At 34.1% G+C, this 19,644-nt stretch overlaps 1 protein-coding gene across 4 annotated transcripts in view; it reads left to right on the forward strand.

Moving 5' to 3' along the window:
• Positions 1–19,644, forward strand: part of LOC129748667 (GTP-binding protein Di-Ras2) — a 454,908-nt gene that overhangs the window by 190,859 nt on the left and 244,405 nt on the right. Inside the window, exon 2 of one of the 4 annotated variants that reach the window (XM_055743338.1) lies at positions 17,864–17,910. The exons of 1 other annotated variant lie outside the window; for it this stretch is intronic. The gene's annotated coding sequence lies outside the window, so the exon portion shown is untranslated. Of the gene's footprint in view, positions 1–17,863; positions 17,911–19,474; positions 19,573–19,644 lie in introns of all 4 variants that reach the window. 2 more of the 4 variants (XM_055743341.1, XM_055743342.1) reach the window with 2 other exon arrangements.

Below are 19,644 nucleotides of genomic sequence, written 5' to 3' on the forward strand. Positions count from 1 at the left end.
GACATGAAATCGTATCAGAAATGATATTTGAGGTCGTTTTCAATTGTGTTGCGACTCGCAATTGCATAGTGAAAAGATCGCACAAAATGTCGTCTGAAGTAATTTTAAATCAGATATGATAGAAAGTCTGCCTTGTTTGTAAATTTTGAAATGATTTTGGAATGATTTTGCTCCCGCACTGGCTTCAAGTGAGAAAATCATCGTCATGTTCCTCTGCAACCAGCAGTGCTTCCAGACGGCTAAAAGTTAGATGGCAATTGAGTTATATTGACCAATGAGGAACTGAAAAATATTGCCGTTCATACCATTCTCAAACAGTTGAACAATTGACATGAAAGTTTTTGTAATATTTTCTTCCGGCTGAAAACGTTTTAAAAAGATGAAAAGATAGTTTTGTCACAAAAATTAAGGTTTTAGAGAGTTAAAGGTTAAGGAATGTATTTTAACTTTAAGTTGAGTGAAAGGCTCGATGTTTTCATTCACAATTATTAACAATCCTCATCGATTATTTTTCAATAATTTTACTATCATTAATTTTTTTGGCATATGTAGGGTTAAAACTTAATTTTTAAGGAAAATATTTTCCAAGTATCGTCATTTCAAACCTACGAAATGATGAAACCATCGACTTCGAAATAAGGTAAAATTTTTATATTCTTCACCTGTTTTACAATCGTCTCTCCCTTCGATGCCATTGAGCGGAAGATACTCCGTTCCGGAATTCAAAGAATCGACTGGCTTGGGAACGAAACGCTTCCTGTGTTTCCCGTATCTGGCAGCAGATTTTCCCTCCCAAAGATTTTCACAAAAGGAAAACAAATCCCAAAGTAGCTATCTATGCAAAAGAATGTTGTCAAAGTCCCGGGTCCCGGAGCGACGCTTTCGATGCTACAAATCGAAGCGAAAAGCTCGGTGGGAACAAACGCAGCATCTCGTATGTTTTGTGTAGGATGTCTCTGGGAGTAGGTCCTCATCCCTACTGAAATTTCCCAGTTGCATAATCACTTAGCATACCGACTCGTATCTTCAATCTTCATTCCCTAGCGATGCTTCTGATCTTCGAAGTCGACGAGGGCTTATCATAATCGTAAACTAGAACGGGAAATGGATGCATCTCTTAGTAGTGATATCGGCGCCTTCATCTCATCTCGCTGTTCAGGGTTGATGGGGATGGTTGAAAGTTTTTGGGGTTTGGGAATTCGCTCGCCCAGATCCAAAGACATTCTAGCTAGATGAAAGTGCATTGCCGCAGCACTCGTGGGAGCGAAACTTTACGTTCAATTAACTGTCAGCAATCTAGGGAGAAACCAATTTGGCAAATATCCTTTTCGGAGCGAACGTGTAAGTGGAAGCATCGAGCTGTTCTTCATGTGGCTTTGCGGAACAGCTAGGGCAGATGACCGTAAATTGTCCGCAAACTTTCTATAACAAAAATTTATGAATCCGGCGAGGTGCTAAAATTCTTAAACGTTACCCCTCACCGACTGATTTTTCAATCTTCATTCATAAGAATTCGCCAACCAGTCAGCGTCAAACGTAAAAAGAAAGTGTCTCGGGTGACGTAAAATTTTACTGGTGTGACATGTATCTAAAGTGAAAAACTGTCATCCTACAGAATTTAATAAAGTTCGTGTCGTCGTTGACGGTGCGATTGTAAATTCTATTAACCGTAGCCACCATTCCTGGTGATAGCAACGAGATTGAGACATCGGTTTTACGACCTGGAAATGGTTTAGTTTTACTAAGAGCAAAAGATATAATTTATTATGATTATTGATCAGAGCTGGTGATAAAAATTCTGCTTTCAGTCATCGAACGTCAGTCAGTGACGTGACGCGGAATCAGGTTGATTTTTGTTGACTGTTGACTTTCTCAATGATATACAGTGAGCGAAATAAGAATAGCACCACTATGTTTTTTGCTTGTTAAAATATGAATGTTTGAAAATCACCAAAATTTTCTTCTATAAATTGTTATGAATTGTTTAACGGATAAATCAAGCATAAGTTTATTTTTTTTGGACGTTGCAATTGGCGTTGAGGACCAAAACTATGGAAAAAGGGTGCGAAATAAGAATAGAACCACTTGTGTTTTTTCAACAAAAACAAGATTATTTCTAAAAACTTACTGTGTAAAAGTGAATAATAATGCTTCTACAAATTATTTGAATAGTTTACTGCATTTTAAGGAGTTTTTCCGAATAACAAAGATTTTAGAAGGTTTTAAAATGGTGTTTTAAGGGGGGGGTAGGGTCTAAAACTTTCAAAAAATCGATTTTTTTATTTTTTTTATTTTCTTATCGTAAAACATTTCAAGAATGTTGTGTCAAATTTTCAAGTCAATTGAAGCAAAACTGTAGAAGTTATAGGCCTTTACCTCCTCCTATCTAATACTGCAAGAAAGCAAGAGCAGAAACTTCAAACGCTTTTTTCTCGAAAGCACATTTTTAAAGTCCGTGGACATCGTCATTTGAAAACTACTTATCCGATTCTTTTCAAATTTGGAACATAGTTTCTACATATAAAATACCAGACCCCAACGTTTTTGTTTTTTGTTTTTTTTTTACTTTGGGGAGATTTTACAGGTGAAAAATGGCGGATTTTTAAGTGAAAAATCGTAGTTTTTACTTCAAACAGCCACAACAATTTCATAAAAAATTTTTTTAGTTAAATAAAAACGTTGGGGTCCAGAAAAACATCTATTAAAAATATTTTGCTCTGATTTTTTGACTTCAGATGATTCTGTGCTGAGATACAGTGTCCACCGCAAATCCTGTTTTCTAAAAGGCATCCCAGAAAGTGCTCCGTCACCGGCATATTTTTCAATATTTTTCCACGAAAAAAATACTAAATGTTCTTTTAACAATGCTTTGTATAATGCAAAAAATTTGAATACATTTGTTTGAACGATAGCTCTAGAAAAAAGTCGTGAAAATGGTGTTTTTTTATACCCGTTAGACCCTACCCCCCCCTTAAGAGATGCTCTTCTAGAACTCAGGAATTTGATATTTGAGCTGTAATTCTTTATCAAACTGCTTTATTTCTTCATTATCATTCATAAGTATGATGCAAATTGACGAAACATAGATTTGATGCTGAATTTGAATAAGAAAAACAGGCTTCAAATTCAAAAATACTAATGTTTTTAAATAGTCAAACGCTATTTCTCTAGTTTCAAGCCATAGATGGCAGCACTATCTTGCAATTAAACCGAATTGATGCCCATTTTCGAATATCTGAGATTAATTCAGGTGTGCTGGATGATTTTGGTCAAGAAATAAGAACTTGGTACCGTGTGACCGCCTTGGAAATTCTAAGATCGCAATATCAAAAAATAAGAATTTTATCATGAACCCATAAAAGTGAATTTCTTAGACCGATAATGAGAATAATTTTGTACTTTCCGATGGAGATTGATGAACCAGATAACTAGCAGTATTATTGGTATGATTTGAAATTCAATCGGAAGTTGAGATGTGCAGGAATTTTGGCGGTGTTATATTCTTGTGCTGGTGGTTTTTTTTGCAAATCCGGAAAAGTTTTCTGCAGCGTGAACTCCAACAAAACTGTGTTGGAAAACTACATCTAAATGATGATTATGGGCCGAAATAAACCTGAAAAATCAATATTGAGACTTAATTTGGTATTAACGGCAAGATAGTGCTGCCATCTATGACTTGAAACTGGAAAAAGTGATGTTTATGGAAAAAAAATCTAAGTTTATGAACTTGTTTTTTCTTATTTAAAATAAACCGAAAATATTTAATTCATCATTTCACGTCATTTTAATTAAGAAAGTAAGTAGTTTGGTAAAGAATTACAGCTCAAATATCAAATTCCTTAGTTCTAGAAGAGCATCTCTTAAAACACCATTTTAAAACCTTCTAAAATCTTTGTTATTCTGAAAAACTCCTTAAAATGCAGTAAACTATTCAAATAATTCGTAGAAGCATTATTATTCACTTTTACACAGTAAATTTTTAGAAATAATCTTGTTTTTGTTGAAAAAACACAAGTGGTTCTATTCTTATTTCGCACCCTTTTTCCATAGTTTTGGTCCTCAACGCCAATTGCAACGTCCAAAAAAAATAAACTTATGCTTGATTTATCCTTTAAACAATTCAAAACAATTTATAGAAGAAAATTTTGGTGATTTTCAAACATTCATATTTTAACAAGCAAAAAACATAGTGGTGCTATTCTTATTTCGCTCACTGTATTATGAGACTTATCCATTTTCCGTACATATATTCGTAGATCTGATTTTCTGTTATTCACTCTTATGCAAAATCTAAACGCTTACGTTTGCAATGAAGTTCTTTAGAAGTTCCTCATGGAACCAAAAAGTTCGTAACAAGTTTTGCATGGAACCAAAAAGTTCGTAAAAAGTTCTTCGTTGAACCAAAAAATTCTTAAGAAGTTCGTAACGAAGCATGATAGTCCAAATTGAAACCTGGATTTTTCAAGGTACTTGGAACCCACAAAAATGTTCTATGCTTCTTGTTTAGACTATTTATGTTCGTTGAGAAGTCCAATTCATGCATTTATTTTGATTTCTCTCGATGACCTTTTATTCAGTTAAATGTGAACTTTTAATGCACAAGATTCAGTATCTATGCGTCTTTTGGTTACTTGGGACTAACGGAAAAATATTTAATTTTTTTAAACCAATTTACAAAAAATGTGCACCCAGCGAACATTTATGTAACTATATTATTATATTGTTTTGATATACATACGTTCCATATACATTATAGATCTTATGAAAGTAGATAAAAAAAACAGCATTTACCTACCAAAGTAAAGGCAATATACAATACACAAGTTTCATTTCTTTCAAAACCGACGAAAACCTCACCAATTAGGCGTTATCCGACACCTTATTCGTACCTATCGGAAGAATGCAAGAAAGCGCCAGATTTTGCTCTCATAGCCTTCAAATTCTATCTGTGTCAACCACTGCAAGGTAGTAGGCCCGTGAGGAACAAATCGATGAAATGTGATGAAAAGTTTTCAAATTAAAATTACCCTTCCGCTCAATTTCAACATCTTTTATCTTATTCTAATCTTCTATCCGTCTATAATCTTTCAATTCTTAAATTTTCTTTCTCAAAGAATATAAACTTCACCGATATAGCCGTTAAAATAATTTCACAAAAGGTATGAACTTCATAATGAAATATTTCCATAACTTCGCAACATAACATTGTGTAACTCTCAATTTTTGAAAATCAAGTTTAAAAAATATTACCTTCGGATTCAATCGATTTCTAGAGTTCTAAATGGCACTTCAGCACCACCCCATGGGAAAAGTTCTTACCAAAAGTGTCAATTTGGCGTGTTTCGTCGAAAAATTTAGAGATTTGTTTTTCTATTAGTCATTCTATTTTGTCAAAAAAATTCGCATCGTCTGATTCAGTGAATATCGGTAAATACAAATCCTATAATTTCATATAGATTTAAATTTTACTCATTAGCATTTCAGATGATCGGTCTGTGTGATCGATTGGAATGCTGAAAGGGAATTAGAGAGAAATAAACGGTTTGCATTTACTTCGAATGCAGTGAAATTTCAAACGCTGGCATAACATTGACCACCTCCAGATGATTTTTTTCTTTGTATTATAAAGTGTGTGGCACATGGGACCCAGCCGAATCTTGCAGATGAAGAAATTTTAGGACAGGGTCAGCCGGAGAAAGGTAGCCTGTCGTAATGCCGCTTACTGAGCTAAAGTTTTGAGGCGATCATCAAGGAAAATTACACACATCGAGAGAAGAAGTAATGGCTTTCGCATTCCGGTTATGCGGTTGGGCTAAGTTTTGATGCTGGAGTTGTTTGATTGATAACTTGATGATTTACATTTTAAATTTTTGAAAAAGTTCTGAGTGCTTCAAAATTGATTTAAGAGTAGTGAAGGTCGTTTTCAATAATCAAATTTCAACGCATGATGACTAACGCAAAACATCAAGGTAGCTTCAAATGATAAAATGCGAAAATCGTGGCTCCAGAGAATAACTGAAGCTGTCAGTTCCATTTTTCTATGTGCGTTCTCTTAAACAGGCTCTGGATGCGTTAAGCAATTTGTAACTCTCCTATCGTTACGCCCGCTCAGTCACAAGAGATTCCCCAAGATTTCCAGGGTCGATAGTGATAGTGATAGTGATAAGAGGAGGTAGAAATCACACTTAGTTACCGAATTTTATAATTTTATTCGGCACTTCAAAGACCTAACATTCCTATCGCCCCTAGCTAAGTATTGACATTGAGAACTTACTTTTTATGTGTGTGGTGTTAGTGTCTGGGCCCGCCGCTGCCGATGACCGTCTGCATGGGAGATCCGATACACCGATCGGAAGGGTTGAGTCTGCTTGAGTTCGCCCAGAACCGGGACAAGTTCCTTCGGTTTGGAAACGAAACCACGAGGCCGTCGGGAAATCGGTTTTGCCTTCGGAGGTTTTAGGTTTTTATCGGTTCGGCCACCAATGGGGGATTCCACACAAGCTTCCAGTGCGTCTGACCACAGCGCCGTCGGAGCGTAGGTTGTTGTAACGCTCTTTTTGGAACTTCCAACCACGAGGTATGTTAGAACGTATGTTGGTTGAACGCTCTTTCGGAATTCCCAAAATTGAGGAATGCTTCATCAGCCTTCTTCGAGACCAGACAGTTTACCGAGGCTTATCCTGGTAGAAATTGGCGCTATCCACGGATTAAGCCAAAGGTTTTGTCAACGAGGTCACTTAACGCGGATAAAAACTTCCGGAACTAGTTAAGGGCGATTTATAGGTAAACTTTGGAACAAACACCTTTTTGTAGCGTAGGATGTTGCTTTCTTGCTGGTTCGAAACGAAGTGGAAGATCAGCGGAAGTCTCACTTTTTCCAACTCCGTTTTTCCATTTTTTGATGAACTTTTACCATAGGGCAATATTATACCACTTTGGTAAAGTTCTGCGGTGTTTTGTGGAGAGTGTGGTGTTGTTGCTACTAGCTACAAACCTAGCAGTGTACTGTTGGTTCAAATTTGAATTAGACGTTGTGCCGCAACCTACTCATCACTCTTCTATATTTTGGGACTTTTATATTAATTTTATTTGTTTTATTTTCAGTGAATTTTTGATTGCATTTTTAGTTTGTTGGTTGGCTTTTTGATCCTAAAACTACCCTAATTAGCTAAATCGGTAGAAGTGTGATTTTAACCTTATGTTTAGTTATAAATTTAAGAAAATTGAGAAATTTACAAATGAACAAGTGAACGTACAAATATGGACGGTTACAAATTCAACAAGAACTAACTTATGTGAATCTGAAAAAGTTGGAATATCAGCTGTAACAGGGGGATTTTAAAGACATTTTTTTTCCTATCACATTTCCATTCACAATGCATTGTGCAAGTGAAAAATGCATGTATATTTAGTTCAATTTATTCATGTTGAAGTAAGCATGCAATAAAAGTTATTTATTTCACTAATCGTACTTCTATAGCCAGAACTTATGTCTGAGTCCCAAAAAATAATAAGCGTGTATTATTATTCTTCTTCATGTTCATGTTTTCGAGCATTTTAACATAAAAACATCAAAATGATCAAAAACATAAAATGTTTGGGCCTACCATGGAGCAGAGAACGCAGAGTTATCTGGAACACAGGAACAGGAAGAATCGTGAACCACCAGTACCAAACGTTTCAAAGGGGTCGTTGGAAGCATACTAAGAAAAATGCTCCGTGATGAAAATACCATGCTAAATGTAAAGTAACTTCACCAATCACTAGAGCCATGCTTCATCGGCTGGAAATGATTTATTTGGTACACAGAAATCACGAAACTTGAGACTAAAATTCTTTTTAAAAATTTGATATATTTGATGAAAGATTTTTGAAAAATCCCTTGGATTTTCTGCGTTGAACTGTTTTGGATTTCAGTGTACAATCATTTCTGGTCTTAGACCAAGGATAAAGCGCCTTTACTCGCTTTTGAAAATAAAAAACATTAATAGAACATTAATAGAACATTAAACCTTTCGAGGTCTGTTTAGAGCTCGAAAGGTTTTTTAAATATTTAACCCTTTCACAAGAATTTGATAGTGAGATTACTTCGAAACCTCTCTGCAAATGATTAACTTTCAATTTTTAAAAGAAGGGTATTGTATTCAGTTAGCTTATTAAAAATGTAAATATTTTATGATTAAGAAAAAAACATTCTGAAAATGCAAACATTTAAAAACCATGAGCTAGTACATAAGTGAGAAAAACAACATCACTATCATCATTAGTGATGATACTGCGGTACTGCTTCGGCCGGAGATATATTCAAAAAATATCAAAAATTTATCCCTTTCCCGTTCCAGAAAACACGTTTTCTCACTTTTTTCGCCCTAAAACAGTTAACCAATTTAAATCATAATCGCAGTAATCCGCGGTATGCAACAAAACAACTTCAAGACGTTTGTTTAATAGAAACTAAATTAACGAATAAAACCCGTTTTCACGTCCCTTTTAAAATTAATTTTTCAGCTGCTTTCAAGATATAATTTGCTCAATATGCACTTTCATTCTAAATTTCCAACTTTTCTTCTTTGGACAGTGTCATTTAACAAATATTCCTCTGATAACCTCAACTGAAAACGAAAATCCCACAACCTATTCATTTTTCCACGGTTTGAAAAACACTTTTGAATGCGCTATTTAATCACTTCCTACCAAAACTAAGACGACACATCCACGTGTCATCTTTTTATTAGCTTCTATTGAATTTTTCTTAACATATTTCACTATTTTAAACAATAAAACGAACACGATTTTTCCAGACGAGAAAATCGCGTGCGCAGCCATTAAGTCAACGCCTACCTCTCTCCTCCATGCAATAAAAGCTATTTATTTTTGAATTTAAGTAAATTTTTTTCATGAAGCTTTACAAAATATGGAGACCTGTGATATAGCCAACTGCATCGTTGATAAAAGTCGCCAGTGGCACAACGATGTTGACAAAAAAAAGAATTTTGAAAGCTTCATTCACAAAAAAAAACTTTTTCTACTCACTTACATTAGGAAGCAAATTCTTTCGAACCACAAGCAAAACCATTTTGAGCATGGGTCAAAATGTATCAAATATTCAAATATAAAATTAAAAAAATTAGGTTAACGGTTCAAATAAGGTTTATTTTCTACTCTTCTAAACTCGATTAAAATTTAAGATCTTAGATAGAACTTTTGATTTTGAAGAATCTGATATATATGTAAATAATGTTAGATAAAATTTTCGAATTTTTCAGCTGAATTTTTTACCTGAAGATAAAAAAAAAGTTCAAAAATTATTATTTATTATTTTATACTAGCTGATCCCATACGAACTCCGTTTCGCTTTCAACTTGGAATATGTCATGAACAGTTTGCATGAAAGTCAATTGCCAAGCATTTTCCAGATGCACTTTTGAATTCATTGTTAAGTAATAATTGCGAAAATATTGAACGATCATTTTGTCTGTCGTCTGCTACTAAATTTGAAATCAGGAATCAATTGACCGTGCCAAAAAACCCGTGTATAAATTTCGACTCAATCGTTGTATAACAACGCAATCATTGCCAAAAAGTTAAACCTCATTCGGGGGCTTCTTATACAATATTTGATATCAGAAATCGATTGCCCTTCCCTCAAAACTCCCGTGTGCCAATTTTAAAAGCGATCCGTTGCATAATAACGTCAATATTGCTAAAAACAGTGAACAATTAATCTATATGGACGACCCCTTTCGTCGACCCCTGACCAAATTTTTGACATCTGAAATCGATTGCCTGTCCCTGAAAACCACCGTGTGCAAATTTTCATCCCAATCCGATGTATAATATCAACGATATAGCAAAAATATTGAAAGGTTTATATGGACGAACCCCTTTGCCAACCCCGTACACTGAATTTAATACCTGAAATCCATTGCTCGTCTCTCAAAACTCTCGTGTACCAATTTTCATCTGAATCCGATGTATAATAACGACAATATCGCATCAACAGTGAATAATTGATATGGACGACCCCTTTGGCCGACCCCTGATTTTAGTTTGGATAAGTGAAATCAGTTGTTTGTCCCTAATATCTCCTATGTGCAAATTTTCATCCCAATCCGATGTATAAAAACGACAATATCACTAAGATACTGAAAATTTAATAAGGACGACCCCTTTCGCCGGCCCCTTACACTGAATTTGGTACCTCAAATCGATTGCACGTCACTCAAAACTATCGTGTACCAATTTTCATCTGAATAAGATGTATAATAACGTCAATATCGCAAAAACAGCGAACAGTTAATATGGACGACCCCTTTGGACGGTCCCTTACACATAATTTGACATCTTAAATCAATTTCTCGTCTTTCAAAACACTCATGTGCAAATTTTCAACACGATCCGACAAAAAATAACGTCAATATTGCGAAAACAATATTTGTCTTCTATGGACGACCCCCTTCAGAAGGGGTCATCCAAAAATCTGAAAACATTTTTCATCCTTCCTGGTCCTAATGAGCATCCATGCCAAATTTCAGACCTCTAGCTCTTAAGACGGCTGAGTCTATAGAGGACAAACAAACAAACAAACAAACAAACATACAGAAATTGCTTTTTATATATATAGATTAGATAATTCAAATTCTGTAATGAAAGTTTTCAAAATAAAAATCTAGATTTTTCAAAAAACGAATTCTTTTAAATGAATCCAGATCTTTTTTTATACGTAATTTTCACCAGGTGTGTGTTTCGAAACTGAATTTGTTGAATTTTATTTTTTTTTATATTTCGAATCAATAATTGAATTGAAGTTATGAACTGCGATCTCCTTCATCCTCCTTTGAATCCCTAATGATATTTTAATATAGATTATACAGTTCCCCCACAATCATTAGTCACTTAACGTATCCTTTCACCATAAAATGCTTGTTTATTCGAGTGTTAGTTGATTTAATATCAAGCTTTGCATAAATTTTAGTCATGAAATGCTTCCTCTTTGAGTTCAAATGTCTTTTTATTTTCAGTTTTGTTAAAAAATAACATAATTTACCGAAACTATCAGCGTTTTTCAAAACCCCAATTATGGGTCAAAATTGAATCCCGTAACAATTCTTAGTCAAATTGCTCACAATTATTAGTCACATAGAAGTCCATGGCAACACCCGAAAATCAACATAGAAATCATCATGTTTCCGGCAAACATTCAGGGGCATTCTTTGATAGTATAAATTCCAGGGGCATTTGGGTAGAGCTATAGCAACCAAGAAATGTTTTGCTTTGCTAGCAAAAAAGTGACCCATGATTGTGTGAAATTTGGTAGATGTTGTAACAATTATGGGTCTATTTTAGTATGCAAATTATTTTGAAATTTCGCGTTTTATTCGCTCAGTTCCATTTGGAAAACGTAAACTCGTCTTTTTTGCTTATATGAGACCTATTTATTTTGTTGGAATTTTTCAAATACCCGCATAAGGGGCTTAACGGTTTAAGACGTCAACCTTATAGCATTGGAAATTTTTGCGATAGTTCAACAGATAAATATCAACATATGACAAAAACTATTCAAAAAGCAATTCTCTGTGATCAAGCGCACATATAATATTTTTAATGCATTTTGATGACTTTATCCATAAACTAAAAATAGTAGAATGAAAAAATTTATTTCAGTTCAGTAGATATCAGCAGTTTAAATGACCAGTGACTAATCATTGTGTGTGACCCATGATTGTGGGGGGAATGTAAATCTTAAATTTGAGAAAAATCTGAATAGAAAACTGGGATTTTAGTTCCAAGTCTGAATTCTGCATTTTGAACCCAAATTTAAAACCTGAATCTAAATTTCAGATAAGAAATCCTATGAATTTAAAACCAAATAGCGAAATTTGTAGCAGAACCTTTAACCAGACATCTTTCATTCGAATTTGAATTTATGGTCTTCAATATGGTTTTTTTCCCCAATCATTCATTCGTAATTGAATTCATAATTTAAAATAAAACTGTGAATGATGAAATTGTTTCACATTTTTTAATTTGGGACTCATTAAATTTTCTTATGTTTCAACTCTGGAGTTAAAGTTAAGGATGAAAATTAAGGGTCCAAATCTTAAAAATAATTTGTATTTTAAGTTTTTTCTTTTCGTATTCTGAAATTATGAGTTTCGAATATGGAAAATTCATCACATTTTAGATTGAAATGTAATACCAAGGTTCGAAGCAGGATACTATTCCAATGGTGATCCAAATTGAAAATCAAGATCAATAACCTAAATACTTGCTAGATATTTTTCCGCAAGTATCCGGGCTGGGTATATCCAGGCAATTTTATCCTAAAACCTTGCAAAATAAGGGCATTTTTTATTAAAATTTTACAAATAATTTGATTTTTCGAAAAGAGTAAGAAAATCTGTTCAAAAATCGGACAATCTGGTAAGCTTATTCAAACTTTATTGGGTTTCAGTATTTGGCATTCAATTACTATCAAAAAAAAGAGAAATTTTTTGAAAAACTGTTGTTGAATTGCGGTCATGGAATGAGATTTTGAGGTTTTGGAGTCGGGATAGTTACACTTTTGTTACTCTAGAATTATTTGAGTTGTTCATTAACATTTGATAAAAAATTTGAAATTTTATGATTTGTAAAAAAAATCCTCTTGGCATTTTTCGACCTTCATGAGGAGGGGGGGTTAGTCCCAAACCCCCACCCCCCCCCCCCCCCCCGTTCCTACGGCCATGATTCTACTATATATGTATTTCTATGTTAAGTGAGAACTTTACTCACATGAAGGCGCGCATGGTGTGTCTCATTTTTTTTTTGGAAGTGAGGTATATTGGATATTATAATATTTGCTTTAACCTTTTAATCCAATAAAAAAATAACAATTTTTTCGCTCTACAAAAATGCTTCAAATTCATCTTAGAAATAAAATATCGTTCTAAATTTTTGAGCCAAGAAACTTGAAATCATACGATGTGAGGAACAGTTAGAGACGGCGAGTTATTAAAATTTAATGAATAGAAATGACGGACCCAAGAAATTGGGTTCAAGTCTCCTGATTCTCATATTGGGCTTAAATATTTCGTGAATATTAAAATCCGAACGCAGAAAAAGTTAGGTAAAGATGCTGGTTCAAATTAAATGATTCCAGAAAAAAAGATATGATGATGAAAGTGTCAAGTGAACATAAAATGGACACATTACAAACAGAAATCAATTTGAATTCCTGATCGGTTTAGTACCGATCAGTGATCATGAAAATACATCGACCCTTTTCGATTATGCCCAAAAATCCAAAATTTTGGGTAAATCGAATTTCCCCCCTTCGAATGGGAGCCCCCTCACTTTTAAAAATTTTGTCGTTTTCCTAAAAAACAGCAATATTTTGTGTGTGAATAATTTAGAAACCAATTGAATGCCATAGCTCAATTTCGTGTAAGTGTTACCAGACCCGAAATTTTTGTATTTTAAAACTTAAAGTGCGATTATCTCAAAATGTCTCCACTTTTTTCGATTTTTTTTTTTGCGCCAATGTTCTTGAATTGATGTTACGAATAACGAAAAATCGATATGTGAGGGATGAAACAAGCCATCTTTTCATAAGGCAAATGGTGAAATTTCACGAACTTTTTTATCTCAAAAGCTAAATATCTCTAGGAAGGCGCCAATTTGTTTGGATTAATGAGTGATTCTTATGTAATAGTTTACGCTGGACACATTAGCGCCATAACAATCGAAAAAAGGGGGACATTTTGAGATAATCGCATTTTAATGTTTTGAACACAAAAATACTGAGTCTGGCAACACTGTACACAAAATGAAACAATGCAATCCGATTGATATTGACATAATCTTAAAAACATAGGTCCTACCCAACGATGCCACATTTTGATCGGTATTATCAGTGTATCTCTTTCTGTTATATTGAGACTTTTATGGGTGAGAATAAGATACACTGATAATACCGATCAAAATGTGGCATCGATGGTCCTACCTAATCTGTAACTTATATGGATTATGAGATATTCACAAAAAAAATCTGTTTTTGGGAAAATGGCAACATTTTTTAGAAAGGGTAGGAGGGCTTCCATTCGGAGGGGTGGTTGGATTTACCCTGAACTTTGGTTTTTAAAAATTTTCATTAGAATAAGTCATTCTTCTAATTTAGGGTCAAATCGGAGAGGGTCAATGCATTTTCGTGGTAACTTGGTCTGGAATAACCCATATACACCCAGGGAAATTCTTATTCTAATATTCATAAGATATGTCTTATGAACTGCGTTTTAGAGTGTTAAACTGATTTTCATAAGAGTCTAATGGAATTCTTTCAGTTTTCATAAAAACATCTTATGAAAAATAGAAGTAACGAAATTCATTCATTCCCTCAGCTTTTTCATTGTCTAACGAAGCACTCTCCGTGCAGTATTATTTTTCTAATGGTAAGTTTTTCCATTCTTTTTCTAAAGTAAATTATCTGGCTTACTTATCAGCATGCTGACCGGATGTGACAAAAAAAAATTGGAACCGGATGTTGAGGTGCTGCTGATGGTGACCACGCATGAAATTATTCCACTCAAATTTGCCAAAAAATAAAATTAAAACATCAATAATTTTGAATTTTTCTAATTATACGTGGAATTTCCTGATTCCATAAGACTTTCTTATGAAAAGCGGGAACGTCTCCTTGAAGTCTCGTCTCGTTTTTAATCTCAGAATTCATTCGGTCTAAGACAATCCTATGAATTTCAAGGAGTTTTCTTATGGCGTCAGTTTATAAGAGAATCTTATGGAGAGTATTTTTCTGAGTGTAGAAAGAAACATGTTATTATTTTTGCAAAGTGATCTCTTTATAAACCGATTACATTAGTACAATGATATCAGTTTATGAATGATTCCATTTAAACTCTTTACATCATGCGTGGTCCTAGCGGTAAAACCGTTTAAAAAATGCCAGAAAACGCTCGAACTTATTTTAATTTTAGAACTTTTCCTAGTCGGTAGACTCTTTAATTTTCAAAATTTTCCACTCCGTGAGAATGTGGGAATTTTCATCAAACAGAAGAGGTTATTTGAATTGACGTTAAATTAAAAAAATCAAATTGCAGTCAAATTTTCCGTTGGGGTGATCAGTTTTCCAATACTGGCTGTCTCACTTTTTATTCTTCCTTTTAACATTGTAATCATTGTTTGTTATTCCTCTAAAACCGATTTTACTCGCTGAAAAATTCACGGAAGTTTATTTTTATGATTATATACCATTTTTGTTTCGATTATACAGTTGCGTTCAAAAAAGAATGAAATCGCATGAAGCTGCGCACCCACTTCCAACTTTGACAAGCTGCCATTTCTCTCTCGGTTTATATTTTTTCATGAAAACTTCACACAATCTAGTTCAACTATCCGACTAACACTCCACAAAATTTGAAGTCTTTTCAATGACGGGAAACAAAGATACAGCTTTTCCCGTAAAAAAGGGAAATTTGGAGTTGCTTCACTAAATTTGCTGTATCTTTGACAATTTTCATTGAATAATCTTGAAATTTGAAATTTGATCTAATATCAGGCCAAGTTTCGTCAACATCGATGAACGTGATCAAAAATGGTGCCGGATTGAAAATGAGGTTCATTTTCGCCCAGCAGACGATTTCATTCTTTTTTGGACGGATGTTTGTATGGAATACATCGTAATCCATGTATTCTTGGTTTTTTCTTACATGAAACCAAAAGTTATCACAAAGAATGTTGTAAATTGCTCACAACTTCATTCATACTTTGTTTCGAAAGAGAAAATGTTTCAACAGGGTTCAAAATAAGAAAAACAGAGTTAAAGAAATGACCTGCTAATTATACCGATAAACAAATTTGATCCACAACTAAAGCGAGTATTCTATTCGCTCTTTTGATTCAATACCAGCTCTGTTGGAACAATTTCTATATCTAAACAAAGCAAGGATGAAGTTCCTACCAATTTGCAACATTCTTTGTAATAAATGTTGGTTTTGTGGAAGAAAAAACCAAGAATACATGGATTACGATGTATTCCATACAAACATCCGTCCAAAAAAGAATGAAATCGTCTGCTAGGCGATAATGAACCTTATCTTCAACCCGGCACCATTTTTGATCACGTTCATCGATTTTGACGAAACTTGGCTTGATATTAGATCAAATATTTTTACATCTTTGGGCCAAATTTCAAGATTATTTGATGAAATTTGTCAAAGATACAGCAAATTTAGTGAAGCAACTCCAAATTTCCCTTTTTTACGGGAAAAGCTGTATCTTTGTTTCCCGTCATTGAAAAGACTTCAAATTTTGTGGAGTATTAGTTGGATAGTTGAACTAGATTGTGTGAAGTTTTCATGAAAAAATATAAACCGAGAGAGAAATGGCAGCTTGTCAAAGTTGGAAGTGGGTGCGCAGCTTTATGCGATTTCATTCTTTTTTGAACGCAACTGTAGTTGTTTCAACATCTTTATGTCATTCGCGACTTATATCAACGATGCAGTTGACGGACAGTTATCCCGTACAAATGGCATCGGTGTTTACTCTTGGGCTTGAACTTATGGACATCTGCTCAGGAAGCAACTGACTTGCCAACTGAGCTATTTCACAAGCCCCGAAATGGGCTAAAAAAGTTTAAATTTCTTCTCTAGTTATGAAATTTTTAAAATAGGTACCCTTGATTTAAAGGGTGTCACACTAGACTGAGTCGATTTCGGGTCATTTTTGAATTTCTCAAACCCTGGGGTCTAAAAAGCTTCGTATTGGTCCAAAACTCTTTCAAGGTTTTTTTTGTAGAATTTTTAAGTAACGTTTACTTGAGTAAATTTGAGTTTTCAGGTTTGTATGGGAAAATTGAACATTTTGTACTGAAAAATCAATTTCATTTTGGTTTCTTCTGTGGAGCCGAGCCAGCTGACAGTTTTTATGCTAATTTATAAAATTCCTAGAGGAAATTTTTCGCTGAACAACTTTGTCGAAGACCGTAACTTTTATTTCAAAAATACCCTTTTTCTTCTGATGTTCTTTTTAATGTGAATAACGATTAACTGTCTAGAATCTATGATTTTCAGTATACCAATTTCATCGTGACAGACATTACTAGTCATACAATTTCCAGGAATCAGAGGTCTACATACATAAAAAACCAACTGATATTGGACCCCTCTTATTCAATTTTACTCACACAGATAAAACTTCCCAAAGGTCACCGGGTGAGAACAAACTATCATCATTCGACCTTGTCCAGGACTTCAACTCCCCCAGCTGCTGAATACGAATGAACAGGAATTGAATAATTCAATCAATCCATTTATGCATTCTGCGAAACAGGATTTGTACCGGGATTTCGATACGATGATGTTTTGTTTTTCGTTTTTATTTCAGTTTGATCAACTGTAAAAAGATATCTCTGTACGTACTGTTTTTACTGGGCAGACCCTTTCTGTTTCTGGATTTCAATGTTATATCTTTAGTATTTTTAATTTTGTTTCGGTTGGTACGTGTTGGATCGAATTGTCTGCTTTCGCCCGATAAACTTTCACCGAACAAAAAATCCTCGGGAGATCACGGCAAACATGCTCGGAGTTAAATTGAAATTTGTTAGCACGTACTGTCGAATGAACTTTCGGTTTGGAACGAGAAATTGGAGATTGAAATTTTGTTTGAAAAAAGCAGTGATGTTTTGAAGAATATTAAAAAAAAAATCAATTTAACCTACTGTACTGTTAAATTCATAAGCTGTTTTCTGGAGCACTTTTAAAATGCGACGGTAAACAAAGAAAACAAATTCACACATTATTCTATCATCTAGATCCTAGAATTCATTCAAAATCTTTAACTAACAAGTTTTTTTCTCATCTCTTTTCAGGTTGGTCTACTCGTCAATGTAATAAAATTCTACAAATTATTCATCAGGTAAAATAAGTTGAATTTGTTCATGGATATTTCCATTTTTTTAAGGATTGGAATTAATTTCCATTCTTTTGAATATGACAAAGTCAAACAATATTTCCAGATAAAATATCTAAATCAGGCATATGATAATAGTTATTTATCTTTTGCAAAATTTTGACACTTTACTAAGCTTACATCTGTATACGGGTAGGAAAACTGATCACCTGTCATCAACGGATCCTCCCATCATCTGCCGGTCAAATGAATGATTAATGCATTCCGAAATTTCCTGCTTAATATGAAAATGGAAGCATTCCAACGGAAAATGCGTTAGCAAAGGTCCATTTCACACCCAGTGAGCTGCTGAATGAAAATAAACACCGGTAATTTCATGCATCGAATTTATAGTTTATATTTGCTCGCTTCACGGTTCAGTTGTTGCTCGATGCGCTTTCCTGGTGTCGTGGGCAGATGATTGATGACTTTTCACGAGAAGAGCCACTACAAAAACAAAGAAACAATTCATCCCACAAAGGGCGGGGCAACGCGTCGTATTTCGGGCGCAAAAACTGAATGCTGACCGTCATTCATTCATTCCTTCAGCTTCATTTTGGGATGAGTGTTTTATCTCAAAATATGGGCAATGGGCATCCGGTTCAGGTGCAGTCCCGTCCGACAATATAATCCGCATTTATTCGAACCGGTGTTTACAGGTCACGACAGCTCAATGAATAATTTAGTAAATTTAGCAATGGAATCACAGGTTTAAAGATGTATCATTCAGTGAGAGAATAGAAAAGTTTTTTGTCGACCATTTTTTGTGGTTTCTGGGAATTGTTACGGAAATCTAAGAAATAGTATTCCAAAGTTTTCGATTGCCAAAAAAATGACCAAAAAGTAAACAACCAAAAGGTCGAAAGGGTAAAGGAGATTGAAATGAAGCAAACTTCTTATTAAGAAAAGGTTGAGTTATTTATGTCTTAGATAATTCATATTCATTGATAAGCTTCGAAAATATTTGAAAGTTTTTGCTTCATCACTAAAGGGTTGATTGGGTTGATCTGTGAGAAAATTTAAAGCATCATCATCCCGGATCATCCATTATCGATATTTCCAGCATCGTTTCTGAATCGTAGAGAATAGCAGTGCAGAATCGTTCTCTGGGAGAGTAGATTGGGATAAAGTAGCGTTTCTAGAAATTACTCATATCTTTGGATAAAGAATAAATGTGGTAATTTGGTCACTTTACGATTTAGAGATGCTTTATCCATACACTCAGGCAAATTCTTATTATAATTTTCATAAGATACGTCTTATGAGCCCCTTTTTTGCGTCCAAACTAATTTTTCATAAGAGTCTTATGAAATTCTTTCAATTTTCATACGAAGTTTTTATGAAAAATAGAAGAAACGGCATTGTGGAAAAACTATGAACACATTCATTCCATCAGTTATTTTTCAGTCGTCAAACGAAGTAGTGGAATAATTAGTTATTCTTTTAAATGATAAGTTTGAATTGAGGTTTATTTTTGTAATCGTTAAATATATTTGTAAAGGTAAACTCTATATTTTTGTTTACTTTTCAGCACGTTGACCGGGAAAAAATCGATGGTCAAAATACCGTATGCTGCCGAACACATTCTTTGGAACCGGGTATTGATGTGCTGCTGATGGTGACCATAATGTATGTGCCAAACAAATTAGCCGAACAATAAAATAAATTTTTAACATCAATTGTTTTGAATTTTTCGCATCA

Source organism: Uranotaenia lowii, chromosome 2 (genome assembly GCF_029784155.1).
Source record: "Uranotaenia lowii strain MFRU-FL chromosome 2, ASM2978415v1, whole genome shotgun sequence".
Lineage (NCBI taxonomy): Eukaryota > Metazoa > Arthropoda > Insecta > Diptera > Culicidae > Uranotaenia > Uranotaenia lowii.